Below are 13,705 nucleotides of genomic sequence, written 5' to 3' on the forward strand. Positions count from 1 at the left end.
AGAAAAGGGGGAGGAGCAGCAGGGGGAGGTGATGGGCAGGCAAGGAGATAGGGAGAGAGAGGGAAAAAGGAATGGGGAATGGAGAATGGTGAGGGGAGAGGCATTACCAGAAGTTTGAGAAGTAAAGAATGCATGGAGTAAACAACAGGAATTCTGCAGATGCTGGAAATTCAAGCAACACACATCAAAGTTGCTGGTGAACGCAGCAGGCCAGGCAGCATCTCTAGGAAGAGGTACGGTCAGGACTAACTGAAGGAAGAGTTAGTAAGAGATTTGAAAGTGGGAAGTACAGAAACGAGTTCGGTGGGGCAGGAGCAAGCTGAGACAATAGGTCTGCCAGGACAGGCAGGTTTGTGGATCTTGGGTAGGAGGTAGAAACGGGAAGTGCGAGGTGCGGGAACTATAAGGTTGGTAGCAGTGGATGGGAGATCCCCTGAGCGGATAAAGTCGGTGATGGTGTGGGAGACAATGGCCTGGTGCTCCTTAGTGGGGTCACGATCGAGGGGTAAATAAGACGAGGTATCCACAATTTGTCGCTGTGCCTCGGCAAGGTAGAGGTCAGTACGCCAGACTACAACAGCACCCCCCTTATCGGCGGGCTTAATAATAAGGTTAGGATTAGGGTGGAGGGAGTGGAGAGCAGAGCGTTCCGAAGGAGTGAGGTTGGAATGGGAACAAGGTGCGGTGAAGTTGAGACGGTTGATGTCCCACCAGCAGTCAGCTCCCACTTTCAAATCTCTTACTAACTCTTCCTTCAGTTAGTCCTGACGAAGGGTCTCGGCCTGAAACATCGATTGTACCTCTTCCTAGAGATGCTGCCTGGCCCAATGAATGGAGTAGTTTGGAGAACCTAGTCCCATTTAATTCAAAACGATTAATGCTCTGGTCATGAAATTTGTCTAGCCAGAACTACATAATGCTTAAGAGCTAGAAACGTCAGATGAGCCTGGATTAGATGGTACCAGACTACAGAAGGAGTTGCAGCTTTCCAGGCCTACTATGACATACTGAGGATTTATACAGGACAATATATCAGACCTTATTGGAATGATAAAACAGACTAGGTCATTGCAGCAAAATAACTGTACCTAATACTTGTTCAAATACCTCAGAAATGAAATGAATCAAAAAGCCACAGTGAGTCAAATTTGGACAACTGAGGTTTCTTTGAAAGAAAAATATTGCTAATACAAGGATGGACGAGATTCGGAGATGCCCACAGGTCTTACTCGGTTTGATCCTATTGCATGTATGCTTTTTTAATCATAGTGTTAAGGAATACAATTCGCCCAATTTCAGCTTCCTATCTGTGGTTGCGAGGCCACCCCCCCACCCAACCCTACCCCCAGGAAAACATCCACATGCGGCCTGGATCAGACATGATGTATTCCACATTTTGACTATAGATATTACACCACATTACCAGTACTTTGGCCTGCGATGTGGTGTCGAACTTAATGGACCTTTGAGAATTGTGGCCTAAGAGTAGGTCAAAGAAACAGCATTAATATTCCAGGCCTTACAGAGGACCTTTCGATAGCACCAAGAAGATACCCTTAGTACTGACGTGTACCTGAAAGCAACCTGAAGTGCCAGCAAAGTTCTCTATGTCAAGGTCAGAGTCATCGCCCTCCTTGGAATCTTGGGCTTAGCATCTTTGCAAATGCTGGAATGTTGAGCAAAGAAAAATTGAGCTGCTGATGAAACTGAGCATCCAGGCAGGGTCCATTGAGGAAAATGGACAATCAATGTTTCAAAGCAACACACACAAAATTCTGGAGGAACTCAGCAGTCAGATGGCATCTTTCGAAATGAAGAAACAGCTGACGTTTTGGGCAAAACCCTTCTGCAGGATTGAGAAGGAAGGGGGAAGACGCCAGAAAAAAGTGACCGGAGGGGAAGGAGGCTATTTAGAAGATGATAGGGGAAGCCATGAAGGTGGGAAAAATCAAGGGCTGGAGGAGAAGGAATCAGATAGGGACAAGATGGTGGCAGAGACAAGCTCCCAGGAAGGATCTGGCAGCAGGTCTGGGTGAGGACATGGTAGAAGAGTCAGAGGGCAGCAGAGATTACAGAAGTGGAACGGTGATAGAGGGTTTCACTGAACTCCCATTGAAGAGAAGACTTAAACTTCCTCAAGGTAGTTATTTCAGTTCAGGACTCAGCATCAGGATCAGATGACAGTCCATCTTCCTCCACAGATGCTGCCTGACCCACTGAGTTCCTCCAGTGGTTTGTTTTCCGCTTCTTGCATGCTGTGCCTGCTGAGCTATGACACATAAAGTTAAACTGGAAAGAGTGCAGCAAAGAATTACTAGGATGTTGCCAGAACTAGAGGGCCTGATTTACAGGTAGAGGCTGGCCAGTTGAGGGAATGAGGGATGGATCGTATGGAGGTTAATGAAATCATGAGCATAGATGAGGTGGACAGTAACAGTATTTTCTCCAGGGTAGGGGAGTTTAAATCAAGAAGGCATTGACTTGGGGCGAGAGTGGAAATATTTAAAAGGGACCTGAGAAGCAACCTCTTCATTTAGAGAGTGATGAGTACTTGAAACAAGCTGCCTAGGAAGAGGTTGAGGTGGGTGCAGTATAGTATCTTTAAGAAGCATTTGGATAGGTACATAGAGAGGTGGGACTTAAAAGGATACGGGGTGAATGCAGGAAATTGGGAGTAGCTGGATGGGCACTGTTGTCAGCATGGACTGGTTGGGCCAAAGGGCCTGTATCCCTGTTGTATTCCTCTATGACAGCAATTTAAAGTAGCATAAATCATACCCAACTTACGTCACATAATAAACAAAACTAAACATATTCAGACCATAGGACCATAAGATATAGGAGCAGAATTAGGCCATTTGGCTCATCAAGTCTACTCCGCCATTTCATCATGGCGGATTCAATTTTCCTCTTGGCCCCAGTCTCCTGCCTTTTCCCCCTGTCCCTTCACACCCTGACCAATCAAAAATGTATCAACCTCTGCCTTAAATATACATAAAGATTTGGCCTCCACAGCTGACCATGGCAAAGAATTCCACAGATTCAACACTCTCTGCTTAAGAATTTCCTCCTCATCTCCATACTAAAAGGACGCCCCTCTATTCTGAGGCTGTGCACTCTGGTTTTTGACTCTCCCGCCATAGGAAACATCCTCTCCACATCCACTCTATCAAGGCCATTCACCATTCAATAGGTTTCAAAGAGGTCACCCCTCATTCTTCTGAATTCTAGTGAATACAGTCCTACAGTCATCAGATGCTCTTCATGTGACAAGCCATTCAATCCTGGAATCACTTTTGTGAACACCCTTTAAACCCCCTCCAGTTTTAACACATCCTTTCTATGATAAGGGGCCCAAAACTGTTCACAATACTCCAAGTGAGACCTCACCAGTGCTTTATAAAGTCTCAGCAATATATCCTTGCTTTTATATCCTAGTCCTCTTGAAATGAATGCTAACATCACATTTGCCTTCCTCACCACAGACTCAACATGCAAATTAACCTTTAGCCAGCCCTGCATAAGGATTTCCAAGTACCTTGGCATCTCAGTTTTTTGTATTTTCTCTCCATTTAGAAAATAGTCAATTCTTTAATTTCTTCTACCAAAATGCATGACCATACACTTTCCAACACTTTATTCTATCAACCATTTCTTTGCCATTCTCCTAAGTCCTTCTATTAGTCTTACTTCCTCAAAACTGCCTGCCCCTCCGCCTATTCTCACTTCATCTGCCATCTCTGCAACAAAGCCAGCAATTCCATCATCCAAATCATTGACATACAATGTGAAAAGAATCGGTCCCAACACAGACCAACATGGAACATCACTAGTCACTGGTAGCCAGCCAGAAAAGGCTCCCTTTATTTCTACTTTTTGCCTCCTGCCAATCAGCCACTGCTTTATCCATGCTAGAATCTTTCCCTGTAATACCATAGGATTGTAATTTGTTAAGCAGCCTCATATATGGTATCTTGTCAAAGGCCTTCTGAAAATCCAATTACACAACATCAACTGATTCTACTTTGTCTATCTTGCTTGTTATTTGGATTTGTCAGGTGAGATTTTCCCTTGAGAAAACCATGCTAACTATGGACTACTTTATCATGTGCCTTCACATAACCTGAGACCTCATCCTTAATAGTAGACTCCAACATCTACCCAACCACTGAAGTCAGAATAACTATCCTATAGTTTTCTTTCTTCTGTGTCTCTCCTTTCTTGAAGAGTGGAGTGACATTTGCAATTTACAAGTCTTCCGGAACCATTTCAGAATCTAGTGATTCTTAAAAGATCATTACTTATGCATCCATAATCTCTTCAGCCACTACTTTCAGAACCCTTCTCTCTAGTAATGGTAACTTCACACATTTCATGATCCCTTACACCTGGAACTTCCACCATGCTGCTAGTATCTTCCACCGCGACGAATAATGGAAAATACTTATTCAGTTTGTCTGCCATTTCCTTGTCTCCCATTACTACCTCTCCAGCATCATTTTCCAGTGACCCAATATCTACTCTCACCTCGCTTTTACACTTTATGTATCTTGAAGAAACTTTTGGTATCCTCTTTAATATTATTGGCTAGCTTACTTCTGTATTCCATCTTTACTTTCTTAATAACTTTTTAAAGTTGCCTTCTGTTGGTTTATAAAAGCTTCCCAATCCTCTAACTTCTCACAACTTTTTGCTCTATTATATGCCTTCCCTTTGGCTTATATGTTGGCTTTGACATCTCTTGTTGCCATGGCTGTATCATCTTTCCCTTAGAATACTTCTTCCTCTTTGGGATGCATATTTTCTGTACCTTCCAAATTGCTTCCAGAAATTCCAACCTTTGCTGCTCTGCCGTCATCCCAGCCAGTGTTCTTTTCCAGTCAATTCTGACCAACTATTTCCTCATGCCTCTGTACTTCACTTTACTGATACTTCTCAAATTTCAGGATGAATTCAATCATATTATGATCACTTTCCCCTGAGTGTTCTTTTACCTTGAGCTCTCTAATCAATTCTGGTTCATTGCACAACACACAATCCAGAATAGTGAATCCTCTAGGGTGCTCAACCACTAGCTGCTCTAAAAAGCCATCTCATAGGCACTCTAGAAATTTCCCCTCCTGTGATCCAACACCAACCTGATTTTCCCAATCTACCTGCATATTGAAATCCCCCATGAGTATTGCAACATTGCCCTATTGGCATGCATTTTCTATCTCCATTGTAACTTATAGACCACATCCTTACTCTGTATACAACTCAGGGTCTTTTTACCCTTGCAGTTCCTTAGCTATATTCACAATACACCAAATGACCCTATGTCCCCTCTTTCTAATGATATGATTTCATTTTTTACCAACAGAGTCGCCCTCTCTGCCTTCCTGCTTGTCCTTTTGATACAATGTCTATCCTTGGACATTAAGCTGCTAGCTATAATCTTCTTTCAGCCATGATTCCATGATGCCTACAACATCATACCTGACGATCTGCGACTTTGCTACAAGTCCTTATTCCTTATTCCGTATACTGCACACATTCAAATATAACACCTTCCATCCCGAATTCGCCCTTTTTGATTTTGTCTGCCTTTTCCATTGCAACTCATCCAGCTGACTCCAATTTTGGCCTATCAACACCTCTTCTCACTGTAGTTTGCCTCTGTTTGTAAACCAGCTACTTCATCTGCAGCATTATTATCTGCCTATCCTACGATTCTTCTAGCATTGAAATTTAGGCAGCTTAGGACACAAGTTGCACCATGCTCAACCTTTTGATTCCTAACTTTGTCTGAGGTCTTGCCAACATCTGCCTCCACAACCTCTCCACTAACTGGTCTGGCACTCTGGTTCCCATCCCCTTGTATTTCTAGATTAAACCCCACTGTGCATCATTAACAAACCTTCTCACTAGGATATTCATGCCCCACCAGTTCAGGTGCAAATCTTCTCTTCTGTACAGGTTCCAGGTTCCCGCTTCCCTGGAAGCGAGTCCAATGATCCAAAAGTCTCATGCCCTCCCTCCTACACCAATTCCTTAGCCACATATTAAACTGTATAATGTTCCTTGTTCTGGCCTCACTAGCATGTGGCATGGGTAGCAATTCTGAGATCACAACCCTGGAGGTCCTGCCCTTTAACTTAGCACCTAACTCCCTGAACTCCCCATGCAGGAACTCATCACTTGTCCTAAACACGTCATTGGTACCTACATGGACCATGACTTCTGGCTCTTCACCTTCCCACTTAAGAATGCTGAGGACTCAGTCCAAGATATCCCAGGCCCTAACACCCAGGAGGCAACATGCTATCAAGAAATCTCATTCTGGCCCACAGAATCTCCTGTCCATTCCCCTAACTAACAAATCCACTTTCACCTTAGCGTGTCTCTCCTCCCCACTTCCCTTCTGAGTCACAGAGCCAGGAAATGCAAGTTCAGAAAAATATAGTTCAAAGTACATTTAGGGTTCTTCAGGTCAGTGCAGGAACCTGATGACAGTGGTGAAGAAGCTGTTGTTGAACCTTGAGGCGTGGGTGTTCAGTCGGTGTGTGGTGTGCACATGGAACAAGCTGCCATAGGAAGTGGTTGAGGCAGGTACAATAGTATAATTTAATTTAAGAAGCACTTGGATAGGTACTTGGAATGGCCGGGCTTGAAGGGATATAGGTTGAACACTGTAGCTGGGTGGATACTATGGTCATTGGGCCAAAGGGCTGTATCCACTCTGTTTTGCTCTATTACTGTATGACATATGACACCTTACTGCCTACAACTATACAATCAGTCAAAAAGAAATTACCAGAAAAATGGGGAAACGTCAATTGTAGACAAATTCGACTTTTCAATCAATGCCCAGAAGAGGCATTTGGCTACAGGACAAAGTTCCCCAAGGTGCAGACATTGATAGAGGTTATCTTTGTCTTCATGGACACCTCTCTAGCAACTTCCTGCTGTGAGTGCCACCTCTCTTTTTCAGATCCCTTTCTAAAGTTGAAGACACAAGAGTCTGTTGATGGTGAAATATGAAGCAACAAGCAATCTGCTGGAGGAAATCAGTGGGTCGAGCAGCATTTGTTGGCGGTAGAAGGAGTTGTTAACATTTCCACCATTACATTGCTAGTTATAATAATCGCCTACTGGCCCATCACTCTGTCTCTTCTCTTCATACTGGCTATCTTCCCTCGTCTTCAGTCTTGATGCACGGTTTCAACCTGAAATGTCAACTATTCCTTTCTCCCCACAGATTCTGCTCAATGCACTGAGTCCTTCATGTAGATTTGTTACCTTTCTCAAGTTTTTTTTAAAATTCATTTTTCATCTGGAAAACATAGAACTACTTAGTTTGCAATATTTCTTTTGATACTCTCGTCACGCAATTTTAAAGGGGAAACTACTGGAACCATGTGTGTTTGTTATTGGGATGCTGATTTGGGGCAGCATACATGAGGCTGCTTCACAGACAGCTGAGGACTGCTGTGCTGATCCAAGAGAGAGGTGTGTAGTCCTTGAGTTAATATCTAGTTCAAACCTCCATTGTTATGAAAAGCAAGTGTGTCAATGAGTTAACTGTGCCATTCATAAATCAGACCAGTGTAGTTAAAATCCCACCTGGAAAGTACTTTGGGATTTACATAACTGTTGATGTTTGTCAACGCCTGTGAGATGTGTTGAGGCTATCATTATGTTGATTTTATACCTGGTTTGATTTTAAAATGAGCGCAATAACCTGTCCTACAGATGCTGGTATCCTTAAATATTTCTGCGTACTTTCACAATTGTGTATCATAGTGAAATTTTGAAGAATCCATAATAAACACCCCTTTCCAGTCCAGCTTCTCTGAAACAATCTTTATCCATTAGTTTTGATTGATTAGCATAACCAGCTACAACTATTTTATTTGCCAATCATTGTGACTAATAGGTGATTTCAGTTTGTCTCAAACCTGCACCACTTCATTTGAATATGTTTTCAAGTTAACTATGTTCCTCATCAGAGCCTTCTGGCTGAACCAACTGACAGAGAAATCCTTCTCCCATAGCTGAGCAAATCTGCTGCTGGTGTAACGCACTGTCCATTTACCACACTTTAGATTTGTAGTTGTTCAGTTTTACCTGTTTCTGTTGGTGCATAAATGCTATATAAGAAAGTCTTTCTCCTCCATTGTCTACACTGGCTTAATTCCTGGGTGGTGTTGCTCTCTGTAGCTTTTGATTATGAAAACATCCACTTGTTGAAAAAATATTACACCAATGAAGTTGCAGTTTGAGCATAACCTATTGTGCTGAGAACATGCATCCCATATATTGTCAGTGAAAGTTGAGAAGATAAACATGCAGAATCTAGGACACCTTCTATCCCGCAGTTATTAGAACCTTGAATGGATCTATCAAGCCAGCGAGCACTGTGAGGGTCATGTTTTTTGACTTCTCCAGTGTGTTCAACACCATCTGCCCTGCTCTGCTGGGGGAGAAGCTGACAGCGATGCAGGTAGATGCTTCCCTGGTATCATGGATTCTTGATTACCTGACTGGCAGACCATATTATGTGTGCTTGCAACACTGTGTGTCCGACAGGGTGATCAGCAGCACTGGGGCTCCACAGGGGACTGTCTTGTCTCCCTTTCTCTTCAGCATTTACACCTCGGACTTCAACTACTGCACAGAGCCTTGTCATCTTCAGAAGTTTTCGGATGACTCTGCCATAGTTGGATGCATCAGCAAAGGAGCTGAGGCTGAGTACAGGGCTACGGTAGGAAACTTTGTCACATGGTGTGAGCAGAATTATCTGCAGCTTAATGTGAAAAAGACTAAGGAGCTGGTGGTAGTCCTGAGGAGAGCTAATGTACCGGTGACCCGTTTCCATCCAGGGGGTCAGTGTGGACATGGTGGAGGATTACAAATACCTGGGGATACGAATTGACAATAAACTGGACTGGTCGAAGAACACTGAGGCTGTCTACAAGAAGGGTCAGAGCCGTCTCTATTTCCTGAGGAGACTGAGGTCCTTTAACATCTGCCGGACGATGCCGAGGATGTTCTATGAGTCTGTGGTGGCCAGTGCTATCATGTTTGCTGTTGTGTGCTGGGGCAGCAGGCTGAGGGTAGCAGACACCAACAGAATCAACAAACTCATCCGTAAGTCCAGTGATATTGTGGGGATGGAACTGGACTCTCTGACGGTAGTGTCTGAAAAGAGGATGCTGTCTAAGTTGCATGCCATCTTGGTCAATGTCTCCCATCCACTACATAATTTACTGAGTGGGCACAGGAGTACATTCAGCCAGAGACTCATTCCACCGAGATGCAGCACAGAGCGTCATAGGAAGTCATTCCTGCCTGTGGCCATCAAACTTTACAACTCCTCCCTTGGAGGGTCAGACACCCTGAGCCAATAGGCTGGTCCTGGACTTATTTCATAATTTACTGGCATAACTTACATACTACTATTTAACTATTTATGGTTCTATTACTATTTATTATTTACGGTGCCACTGTAACGAAAACCAATTTCCCCCGGGATCAATAAAGTATGACTATGACTATGACTATGACTATATGCTAAAAGATAAACTCTTGAACTCTTGATCTCCTAATCTAAATCAAAATGGCCCTTACACTTTTTTTCTACCTGCACTGAATTGCAATGCATTCTGAATTCTATTTTGTTTTTAGTATTTGATTTTTTATTATGTATGGCATGATCTGTCTGGAGGGCACACAAAACAAAAGCTTCTGCCAAAAGTAATGTTTGCTATTTCAAACTGACATACTACAATGCTCTACATTTATAACACCAATTCACACCAGTCTCACTCACATACTTCAGATTCTGCTTTGGAACTTCAGACTTCACTATTGCTCTGCTACAATGAACTACAGTCATACTTGTATCTTGCACTGAATTAGATACTTAGCATCCTACAACTCCAGCTCCAGAGATATCACGATTTTGTACACAAAACACAAAATGACTTTGATTAAATTTGCTCATTGATCAAACCACAAACACTCTCATCACCTGTGTACAGTATAAGGAAGTGCTAAGATTGCTGTTCCAAGTTCTAGCTTTGTTGCTGCAATTTTTGAGGGTTTATCTTTGAATTGATCCTGTAACTTTTGCACGAAACAAAAGAGCTTTTGCTTTCCATAGTTCTAGATTCCTTAAATACTATACATTTAGCAATTCTCTTCTGCTAACAGAATAGGTTCTTGTGTTCCTGGATAATTTTACTCAGGCCTGTTCTCAATTTACTTGACTGTTTGCTTTAAAAAATATTTCCTTACATTCTGAGCATGAATTGTAAGGCTCAACTACTCATTCTTGTAGACCAGGGCTTCTACCAGCTTGAGTCTGAGCAGTCAATTTGTCCTCTTCTGATTCCAATCAAAACTGTCAACATCATACTAAATTTCTTATCACTTCATTCCCTATTTCATTGAACCTTTCGACTCATTATATAAATCGTAAATATTTTGCTTGCATAGTTCCCATGCCTTTTAACCTGTCTGGGGCAATCTTATCCCTGAATCCACATAACTGAAGTGCCTCTGCTGGTTGCACTGGGTTTGCACAGCCAGAACTTCTTTTTTATATGAATTATATCATATCAATTTACACTGAAATACTCACTCAGAGGCCGCTTAACTCAAGCGGTTCCTCTCAGTATTGGCCTACACTACGTGTGACACTGCTGCCAATCTGTTATACCCTCCAAATGATGTTGACTCACAAATAGGTCTTCTTTCTTGACAGCATGTCCACTTTCTTTCCCATTACATTAGTTCAGTTCTTTACATCACTATGTGATGTCCAGTATATTTGCATTTCTAGGAGCCTTAAGGCACAGAGGGATTGTGGAATGCAACGCCATATCTACCAGAAAGTAGCAACACATATATAGTGTGGGAAAGAAGCCACATGGTATTGATTAGGGTGTTCAGTATAAAAATCAGGAAGTCGTGTTATGGGGTTATAGAGCCATAGAAAAGAATAGCACAGAAACAGGCCCTTTGGTCAGGCTAGTCCATGCCAAACCATTTAAAGCTGTATAAAGCTTTGGTCAGGTCATATTTTGGAGTATTACCTGCAATTCTAGTTGAGGTGTAACAGGAAGGATGTGGAGGCTTTAGAGAGGGTGGCAAAGTGGTTCAGCAGAATGTTCTCTTGATTGGAGAGTATCAGCTATGGATTAAGTAAGCCTTATTTGTCACCCCACATCGGAGCATACAGTGAAATGCATCAAATCAAATCAGCAAGGATTGTGCTAGGCAGCCCATAACTGTTGCCACACTTCAGGTGCCAACATAACATACCCATGGTTTACTGACCTAACCATACATCTTTGGAATGTGGAGGGAAACCAGATCTCCCAGAGGAAACCCACATGGTCACAGGGAGAACATTTAAACGCCTTACAGGCTGCGGCAGGAACCAAACCACAATCTCAAAGCTGGCTCTGTACTGGTCTTAGACTAACTGCTATGCTACCATGTTGCTACATGCTATAAAGAGAAGTAGAACAAACATTTGAAGTATCAAAGGCGAAGGTGAAACCTGACTGAAGTAGGTAAATTTATGACGTATAAGTAGGATAGGTTATTAGGGACTTTTTCCCCCAGGGTCGAAATGTCACATGCTAGAGGGACTAGCTTAAGGTGAGAGGAGGAAAGTTTAAAGAAATTTATATGACAAGTTTTGTTTTCATAGAGAATGGTAGGTGCCTGGAAATCACTGCTAGGGAAATTAGTGGAAGCAGATATGATACCGATGTCTAGGAGGCATTTAGGCAGGCACATGAACAGGCAGGGAACATAAATAACATATAAATAGGCAAATGTGCAGTTTACATTGGCATTGTGGCCAGCACTGATGTTGTGTTTCTCTTTTGCCTGACTGTCAACATCTCTGAAGATGTATCACATTGATGCAATTACTAAAAAGGCACGTTGTTATGAGATGCTCCGAACCATGCCAGCTTCCCAGATTTAAACACTCTAACTCTCCAGAGTACGGATAGCTGGCACCCCCTCTTTAAAGGCTTACAGCGTTCTTGTTAATTGATAACCATTTTTTGGGTGCCAAGAACTAAGTATTTAAGGAACACCGGAACATAGGTTCAGTGCTGAATCGGAAGCCAACTAGTGGTATCGCCTAGTGTTTGCTTTGTGCTCAGATCCAGTTGGATGCCGTATTCTGAACCACGCTTCAGATACCGCAGCATTTGGGTCCAAAGCATCCTCGTCAAGCACTCTCATCTCACATGTCAACTGTTATACTTCATTCGTAGTTTGAGATTTGGTATGTCATCAAAGGTTCTGACAAACTTCTGTAGATGCTTCATAGCAAAAGTCTGATCAGTTGCATCACTGTCTGGTGTGCAGTCTGGAACTGCACAGGATCAGAAAAAGCAGCAGAGGGTTGCAAATTCAGCCAGTTCCATCACCAGCACTAGCCTCCCCAGCATTGAGGATATCTTCAAAAGGTGAGGCCTCAAAAAGTTGGCATCTGTCATGAAGGCCCCCCGACACCTAGGACATGCTCCCTTCTTAATACTACCATCAGAGAAGAGGTACAGGAACCTGAAGACATACACTCAGTACTTTAGGAACAGCCTCTTCCCCTCCATCAGATTTCTGAATGGACAATGAACCAATCCCTGAAGACTACCTCACTATGTTGCACTACTTTTTCAATTATATATATATATTCTTATTGTAATTTATAGTATGTTTACATTGCACTGTACTACAGCCACAAAACAACAAATTTCATGACATATGTTAGAGATATTAAACATGATTCTGATTCTGATTCTATCTGCATATGTTTCCATGACTGTAATAAATTACTTAGAGACAAAGAGAGCTGTTAAAACACATGTGTTTTGTCTAATCTACTCTTTCCCCATGCACGCTGTGTGCATATGCATATGTCATCTATCCATACATGCATCACGTATATACTACACTGAGGGTATTGAACATCAGAACTCGGGTATCGTATTTTTCAGTGAATCCAATCAGATCAAAGTCTGCATTATGGTACCATGTAGAGCGGTTGAAACAATTAGCACTTAATGCATAATTGGGGTTAGTACACGAGGGAGAGAGGAACAAAAGGATCTATAGATACAGGTGGATAAGGATTATGAAAGGAGGCTCATGCGGAGTTAGGTCAAAAAGAGCTGTTGATGTGCTGTAAATGCAATGTAATTCTTTGCAAAGAACTCCCTCTGCACAACTGCAGTATTGCTGTGAAGCTGGCCACAATGAAAGGGAACACCCTGAAGTGTTCAAAAGGCAAAGTGTTTTACAATCTTGCAGCGCCATCTGTCATGGACTAACAGAGAGCTTGGTTTAAGCCTCTGATTTTCTTCAAATGTTAGCTTCTAATCTCCCCATGTCGTCATGTAGAGGTACTCTGTAGTAGCCAGGCTACTAGTCTGAAACCATCTTTAGGGGAAGTACATATTAAGACCCTCCCTTTCTTTCCCTATTGCCCCTCTTTCATAGGATTTCACCTCTAGGGTAACAGCTTTTAGAGCATCTAATCATCAGGAGGTATTGATCCAGCTGGAACTAAAGAACTATTTTAACTGAAGGCAGCCTGTTTTTGCAACACAGTCTAACAGCACTTAGCAACGGACAACTCAAGTAAGCTTGCAAAGATTATCTAAACTTCATTGTTCAAACTATACATTATGAACCA

Source organism: Mobula birostris, chromosome 2, assembly GCF_030028105.1.
Source record: "Mobula birostris isolate sMobBir1 chromosome 2, sMobBir1.hap1, whole genome shotgun sequence".
NCBI classification, from domain to species: domain Eukaryota; kingdom Metazoa; phylum Chordata; class Chondrichthyes; order Myliobatiformes; family Myliobatidae; genus Mobula; species Mobula birostris.